The following is an 8,148-nucleotide window of genomic DNA, read 5'->3' as shown; positions in this document are numbered from 1 at the left end:
GACCGCAAAGGGACAAAAAAAAGACCGATAGGGACATTTCCGAGTCAAAAATCTATGATTTAGCAATTGCTTAGATAGGGGTGTGTGCAAAATATGGTGGAAAGTAGATTGTGAAAGCACAAGTGAAATTAATATTATTATTATGACATCATGGCTTGAACTTGAGTGACTGGGAGTTCCAAAACACATGCAATTCCACGATAGGAGCAGAATAGAGATGGGGTGGGGAATTCTCTTATTCTGTTGTAATTCTCCCATTGTTTCTTTACATTGTCGAGATACTTAATCATACCATGTACATTAGAGAACACTTTACCTTTTCCTTTCCAGTTTTTAAATTTCTATTTGTATTCTCTTGTCCATCACAGTAGCTAATATTTCTAACAAACTCCTCAGTAATGGAGATAATTGGCATCCTTTCATTCCTCCAGCAAGTAAGATAGTGGCTTTGTGATGTAAGTGGTGTGTGTGTGTGCGCGTGTGTGTGTGTCATATTGATATCTAGGAAATATCCATTAATTCCTTTTTTATTGAGAAGTGTTCTTTAACATGAATGAGTGTTGAATTATTTTCACATGTGTTTTCTGTATCTTTGGATGTGATCGCATAATTTTTCTCCCTAACTATGCCATAGACTGAATGTTTGTGACCCCACCCCCCGAATTCATATGTTGAAATCCTAACTCCCAGTGTGATGGTATTAAGAGATGGGACCTCCAGTAGGTGATCAGGTCATGAGGGTGGAGCCCTCATGAATAGGATGAGTGCCCTTCTAAGAGAGACCCCAGAGAGGTCCCTTACCCCTTCCTTCATGTGGGGACTCAATGAGAAGACTGCCAGTCTATGAACCAGGAAGCCGGCTCTCACCAGACACTGAATCCACCGGCACCGTGATCTTGGACTTCTGAGCCTCCAGAGCTGTAAGAAATGAACTTCTGTTATTTATAAGCCACCCAGTCTATGGTAATTTGTTATAGCAGCCAGAACAAACTAAGACACTCTATTAATACGATGGATTATATGAAGAGATTTCCTAATATTGAACCATTGCACATTCCTGGAATACACTCCACTTGGTCATGATGAATTAATTTTTAATATGATCTTGGGCTTTCTTTTCTAATTGTTCTTTTAAGTTTTTGCCATAAATATCCATAAGTGAAACTGATCTGTTTTTCTTTTTTGGTCGTAATATTATACTCAGATTAGAAAATGAATTTGTAAGTTTTCCTTCTTTCTCTATGCACTAGGATATTTAAGTGGCACTTGGATTATCTGATCTTTAAAAATTGGGTAGGAATTACCTTGAGATGCTACTCTTCTTTTTTGATGGTTATTGATTGTTCATTGTAATTACCTATATGTGTGCTTTCTCCCTTTTATATTATTTTAATTAGTTTTTTTCTTTCTTGAATTTTTTCAAAGAACTATCTTTTACATTTCCTAATTAATTCTACAGTTCTTTGTTTTCTTATTCATTAATTTTTGTTTTTAACATTATCAACTATTTCCATTCCACTTTTCCTTGGTTTTCTAGCTTTAAGGATTAGATATTTAATTGATATATTTTCATTTTTATTGTTATGATAACCACTTTAGCTGTATCCTAAAATTTTTGATCCGTTGTGTTTAAATTTCGTATTTCTCTTCTGAGGGGTAGCTTAATTGTGTGTGTGTGCGCGCGCGTGTGTGTGCGCGCACACGAGCTACATTTCCAGGAGGAGGGACCTTTTTCCTTTTGATTGTTTTAAATTGATGTCTGATTTTATGTCATGTAGACAGAGAATGTTGTTTCTACTCTTTGGATTATTGAGGTCTTCTTTGTGGCCTAAAATGTCACTTTTGTGAATATTCAATGTGCACTTGAAAAGGTTATGTGATTTCTGCTAATGGTATACAGAGCTTGATATATATCTATGAGATCTATCTTATTGATTATGTTATCTGTCTTTTATATCCTTATTAACTTTTTGTTATCTTTGTTTTCTTGGATTGAGAGAGATGTGATAAAGTCTCCAAATTATTGTGTTTTTGTCTGTTTCTCCTCTCATCTTTATACTCTATGCTTTATAAAATTTGTTAAGTAATAGTATGTCTTCATTATAAATGGTAGTCTTTAGCATCATAAAGTATTCTTCTTTTACTCTTAATGCTTTTCCATCCGAGTTCTAGCTTGTCAAATGCCAAGATGGCATGGAAGGCAATTGAGGCTGTTATTTATCTAAAATAATACTGTAGACCTCAGTTAAGGTTTAGCCCTTTTTGACTAAATGTCTTCTCCTCTTTGATAATTTCTACAGAGAACCTGATGGCAGTTATGAGAGGAACAGTTGGAGTGCTTTGTCAGCACTTGAATAAATAGGGAGTGGTCGACTGGGGAAGACACGCTTAGTTATATTTTCCAAGAGTAGGAAGAACCACAGGATAAAGGTAAAGTTTCCATCTTCTTATTTGCAAATAATTATTCTTCTGTAACACTGAGCCAAGAAGAAGGAAGAGGAGTGACTTAGGGAATACTTTAAATAAAGCTGTGTGCACATGGGCAGTTAGGCTGTGGAAAAAGTAGATGAACCTAAAGGGACAGCATTGTAATCACACGTGCTGTTGTTCGGGATGTGTCAAGTGCCCCAGAAGCACCCGGCTCCCCAAGGAAGTCGCTGCACTGGAGTATGTTGTGGGTCTGACGCCCTGAGGACTCCCATTAGAACTATTTTTCATAAAGGGACTATAAATTATACTGTCCATCATGGAGAGTCATACATTTTTCTATCCCTTTCAATGTCCAGGACAGAACCTTGTACCTAGTAGATGGTCAAAAAATTCTAGTGGAATTGAGGTGCCCTGAATCCATAAACTATATTTTTGAAGAATTTTCACAGAAAAAATGTACATGTCATACACAAATAACAAGTATTTAAAGTATAAACTGGTAAAATGGTATCAAGTGAAAGCTAACTTGGATATGAAGGCTGAGGACAAATTGTAGAAGGCTTGAATGCCAGGGTGATAAGTTTGAACATCATCCAGGGGACAGTTAGAACCTTTGGGAATTTTAGGTCATTTGACTATTAAGACCATGGGGTCTCTAGGTAGATAAGTAATTTCTTAGGGAAGAATGAGACTGCCAGCGGGTAGACCAGGTGAGAGGTTATCGCGGTAGTTCAGACGTGAGGTGATGAGCCTGTGGCCGTGCAAGTGGAGGGAAAGAGCAGCTACACCTGTGAATTTCCCTATAATGTCATCCATAGCCTCCAGGTCTTTACCACACTGAGAGTATTTCCAAGGACTCTGGGAAATATCCGTATCAAGTCATTCAGCCCAAATTCCAATCCTGGCACCAATTCACTGGCATTTCATGGATGTAGTTTCATGGAGGACTGTTTCATGGATGAAGTCAGGAGATGTGAGACTCGTGGGTCAGAGACTAAGGACTTTGTTACTTGCGGCACAGCAAAAGCAGCACGAGCATCATGTTTGAATTGGTTCTTCTTGGCCTCCGAGTCCCTCAGGGGTGACACAGAGGGCCCGGATGTCAGCTGTGCCCACATCATTTGCATTTTTGCTGAGGAATGTTAAGCTTGAGGAACCTACCCTTTTATAGCAAGCAGTAAGCAAGGAGACAGCACCTCCTCCCTCAAGGTTGCCCACCGCAAATACAACTCGAGAAATGGCCCGAGTAAAGAGAAGTCAGGGCTTTGCATGGTTGGCGTACCCGGCAAACCACGCGTGAACACAGAGGTTCAAAGACTTCTCTCCCAGTGCGTGGATCCAAAAGTTGTATGTGTTTCAGATGGCGGTAAAGGACAAATAGCCTTCCACAGGTGCCCATTTACAGTCCCAGGCACAGTTAACAGCCATGGCGTTTTTGTTTTTATGCTGAGCTGATTGCCGGTTTGCGTTTCTGAATGTAAGGTTACAGATGAAATATGTTTATCGCTCATTAGTATTTTCTGTGAATTGCCTCTCCAAAATTGTCAGCCCCCTTTCTGCTATGAAACGCTGTCTCTGCCACTTCCTTGATTTTTCTTGCCTGATTTTCAAGACCTCAGAGCTCTAAGTGCAGCCCGCGTTGCCAGATTTGTCTCTCCAGCACTCACCTTCTCCCCGAGCTGCCAGTGCCTTGATCTGTCAGACCCCTTATGCCTTAACCCTTGTTGCCTTCACTTAGAACACTCGCCCCTTCTGTTCTGCCCTCCACCTTCTTTCCATCTTTTAGGTTCCAACCCTGCCTCTTCCAAATATTCCTTGACAAGTTCTACTTACCTAGATTTCACTGCTTTGAACTCTTTCAGAGACTTCTGTACATAAACCAGAATTTATAACTTAATTTTACGTTATAATGAATTTTTATGGTTATATCGTCTGTGTCACCCTTACCTCCTAGGTTTGATTGCACGGATCTGTGACTTCTTTTATATCCTCTGTAGAGCCTCTTGGAGTACATATTATCATACGTGTATTTAACCAAACAGATAGCTTCAAAACTATTTTTTTCAAGATATTTGTTGGTTAATCACTATTAAATAGACCATGCCACTCTTATAGTTCTAGCAGTTCTGTTCCTATGCATTTCTTTAAAGAGAGAAAACCAGAAAAACAAAACGCTTAAGCAGAAGGAAAACCACTTACTGGGCATTTGAGGGGACAAAGGACTATGTAATTTAAACAAAACAAAACAAAACTTGTTGCTTTCAGGTCATTTTGTGTCTGTTAAAGTTTTTCCAAGCATGACTCCTATGGCACTAAGGAAATTTAAGAATATGTTTCAATTTTTGTCACAGTATGTACGTTTATTTTCCTTGTTACTTCCATGAAAATTACCCGTTCAGCCCAGGGCCCTTGGAATGAAGCGAAGAAGCAAATGTTTCTGCTCAGGAGGCTGTGGGGCTTTTATAAAGTTCATCATCAGCCTCTAGAACGTTCCTCCAAGCAGCCGCTCTTCCGTACTTTTGTCCTTCCATCGTTGTCACTCTTCGCGTCTCGGCTTTGCACTCTGGGTCTCCGTTCCTGTCTCGGGCCCTCCTTTCTCAGGCTTGCTTTCTGAACCTAGCCTTTTGGTCCACTGTCTTTGGCCCACCTGTGTGCGCTGACTGTTAGCCTGCATGACAGGTTAGCGCGTGGGTTCACAGCCGCCTGCCCCTCGTGCACAGGCCAGAATAGTTTATGGAGCCTCCTTGGTCGGGGCATGGCGGTTAATTGGAAATTTTCCCAGAGACCCTTGGTTTCTGTGGATCTAATTGTCACCCTCCCAAGGAAAATGAAAAACAAGAAGTCCTTCCATATTCTCTAGACAATCAAAGACATCCAGAAGTTATAGGGATTCTTTGGATAGAATAGGCAATTCATATCCACCTTGTCTGCGCATAGCATCTAGACAGCTGTCCTTGCAGGAAAGTGAGAAGCTGCTAGTGAAGCTTTAGTTGAAGAGCCTGCTCAGCTTTTCTCTCTTCCTGGCCCCTCAGACTCACCCAGAAACCCACTGTTCCAACTGTATCTCTAGCATGCTGGCCATCTGGCCGCTGGAAAATCCAGCTTCTAATTTGTATCGCTGCAGTCACTGCACACGCATCCCAAGGAAGCTCGTCCCAGCTGAGGTCAAGGGGCCTGAGCAAGGGCTGTCAGCCTCAGGCCAGCTTTGGGGCATCAGGTCCTAGTCTGGAGTTGGCCCAGTACTCCGCTCTAAAGAGTGCAGACCACCAAAGCTCTAAAGTAAGATCCAGAAATTCAGACCATGCCTGGTGCGGTTTATTACTTGTTGCTTCTTTGAGTTCTCTTTAGTATAGAAAAGTTTCTAGATACCCACTGGCAAACAAAGCCAGCTGCATCTAGGATGGATATAAACGGGGAAAATAGTTATGGGAACTGTGTACAAGGGTTAACCCAATAGGCCTGAGACTGCTGTCCTTAGAAGTACCTGCTTGCAGGGTTGGCCCTTGGCTGGCATCTGGGGACTTGGCTGGTAAACGGTTCCCTGAACTGGTATAAAACTTCCCCTAAATGATAAAAGCGCTTCACTGTCCCTAAACGGTCAGTAGAACCAATGTGGTTCGTGCCACACCTGCTTTCCGTCTGAGAGTCTGGAATGTTGGTACGTGCTAGGCAGAGGGTGACTTCGTGACGATTCCCATGTGGAAACCCTGGGCGCTGAGTCGAGCGCTTCCCTGGTGGACAGCACTGCACACGTGGTCACGATCCGCGGCTGGAGGAGCGGAGCACATCCTGCGTGACTCCGCGGGGCGGGGGAGTTTAACTTAAAAAGTGTAACTTTGTTTTTAACTTTAACTTTTTTTTTTTAAGTTTAACTTAAAAAGTTAAAAATCCACGTAGAACTCTATTATTCTATCTTAGTAACTTACAAAAAAGGAATAAGGAAATATTTGAATTCTTTACATCCTTGCTTTGAAAGGTCCATCCTGAAGAAAAAAAATTGTTTCAAGAGAATTTATTCGATTTTAGCTTCTGGGTGCTGGAGTATGTTCAAATTTTTTGCACTATTACATATCTGTGAATCCTTATACTGGAAGGAAGTGAAAAGTACCATTCAAGGGATGTGAATAGACTACTAAAACTGGAATTCGTGAAGCACAGATTCTGCTTCTGTGGTTTAATCATGAGTCACGTTGCGTGAATCGGTTCATAAGTGTACGATATTGTAGGAGCAGGTGGGGAAGCAAAGAACTTATGACCTGGAATAAGATCTGTTAACAGACGCTGAGAAAATGATCGTGCCACGTGCACTGACTTAACCATATCAGCAGGCAAGACCCAGCGCCCCAAAGACAGCTGTGGTTCGGGTGACAATCAGCATATGTGATTTGAGTTGTACATGAACCGTTGGCGTGTCTTTCTGCCCTTATGCTGCTGATTTGTATAAGACACGTTTCACTATGAGTTATCATATTTAGCAGCTGGTAGTTTTTGTGACAACCTTCTTGGGAAAGATCCCAAGTGATTCCTGACACCAAGTGATTCTTGACACCAAGATCCCTAGAAGAAAGTGGTGAAAGGTGTCTTCCTTCTTTCCTCAAACAAATATAAAGAAAAAGCAAAACTTCAGTCAATCTACAAACTACATTTCTTCGCTTTCTATCTTCATTGAGGCTTTGAACGTAGATGTGGGTACAGAGAGGGACCCACATGACACCTGTACTTCTCTTTGGTTCACAGGCTTACGGTGAACTTATGATTCTTCTACCAAGCCTAGAATTAATGTTTTTAAGGTAAGAATGATTTCTTATGTGTGTAACACCTTTGAAAGTTTATTTAAAGGTTTAGGGAGAGAGTTGCTGGAATAAAACATGTAGATGATGGATACCTGAGAATATATCTTGATCATTTACATTAATTCTTATGAAATAATTCCTGGTAAATCCTTTTTCTAAAGTTGGGTTTTCTAGCCACATAGCCTTGATGTATTACATGTACTTATTGGGCTTGATTTTCTGATTATAAGAGAAGCTTTGCAAAGCTGTACCCACATTTGCCCAGAACTGTTCTGGTTTAACCATGTTGTACTTGAAAATTTGTGATAGTATTTCATTTTCAAAAATGTCTTGGTTCATAATAAGTTCTAAGATTATGCTACAAATACAGCCGATGGTAAAGAATTTGGACTTTATTCTAAGGACAATGGGATGCAGTCTGTTTGCTCATTTTGTGTTAGAACAGCTGTGAGGATTTTACAGTTGTCTCACACTTTATCTTCTGCCCACTCCCTTGTTTGTTCTTCTGCGTCAAAATCTAGAAAAATTTCCCTGAATTGTTCCCAAGGTCATCTAGCCTCAAAGAACAGATAAAAGCCCATTTCTGCCTTTCCTGGGCCACTTGACATTTCTACAAGATTACTTCTCTCTGCCTGGATTTCTAATCCTGCAATTCAATTACTGTGTAAGCAATCTTGCTATGTTGTTATAAACCATATCTCTGTGTTTTAAATATTCTTGCTTATGGCACTTCTTTTCACATATTTTCTAATTTATTTTGACTGATCTTATAGCCATCCAGTCTGCTGAAAATTATTCTGCTGTCCGCTTTCTGACCATGGGCAGGTTATTGTACCTTTCCTTTGTAAAATGGAGCTATTAACACTACTACCTCATAGGGGTTATATTAGCCTAGGGCTGCCGTAACAAAATACTACAGACTAGG

At 40.5% G+C, this 8,148-nt stretch overlaps 1 long non-coding RNA gene across 1 annotated transcript; it reads left to right on the top strand.

The window, feature by feature from the left end:
- Window positions 1-833: 833 nt before the first annotated feature.
- On the top strand, window positions 834-7,887 carry LOC112062157 (uncharacterized). Its single transcript, XR_003677714.2, has 4 exons — window positions 834-920; window positions 2,301-2,430; window positions 7,168-7,220; window positions 7,745-7,887. It is a non-coding gene; the product is annotated as an uncharacterized lncRNA (long non-coding RNA).
- Window positions 7,888-8,148: the final 261 nt, after the last annotated feature.

The sequence above is a fragment of the Physeter macrocephalus genome, chromosome 20, assembly GCF_002837175.3.
Source record: "Physeter macrocephalus isolate SW-GA chromosome 20, ASM283717v5, whole genome shotgun sequence".
NCBI classification, from domain to species: Eukaryota; Metazoa; Chordata; class Mammalia; order Artiodactyla; family Physeteridae; genus Physeter; species Physeter macrocephalus.
Note: the sequence above shows the minus strand (reverse complement) of the source record. Positions and strands in the feature narration are given on the sequence as shown.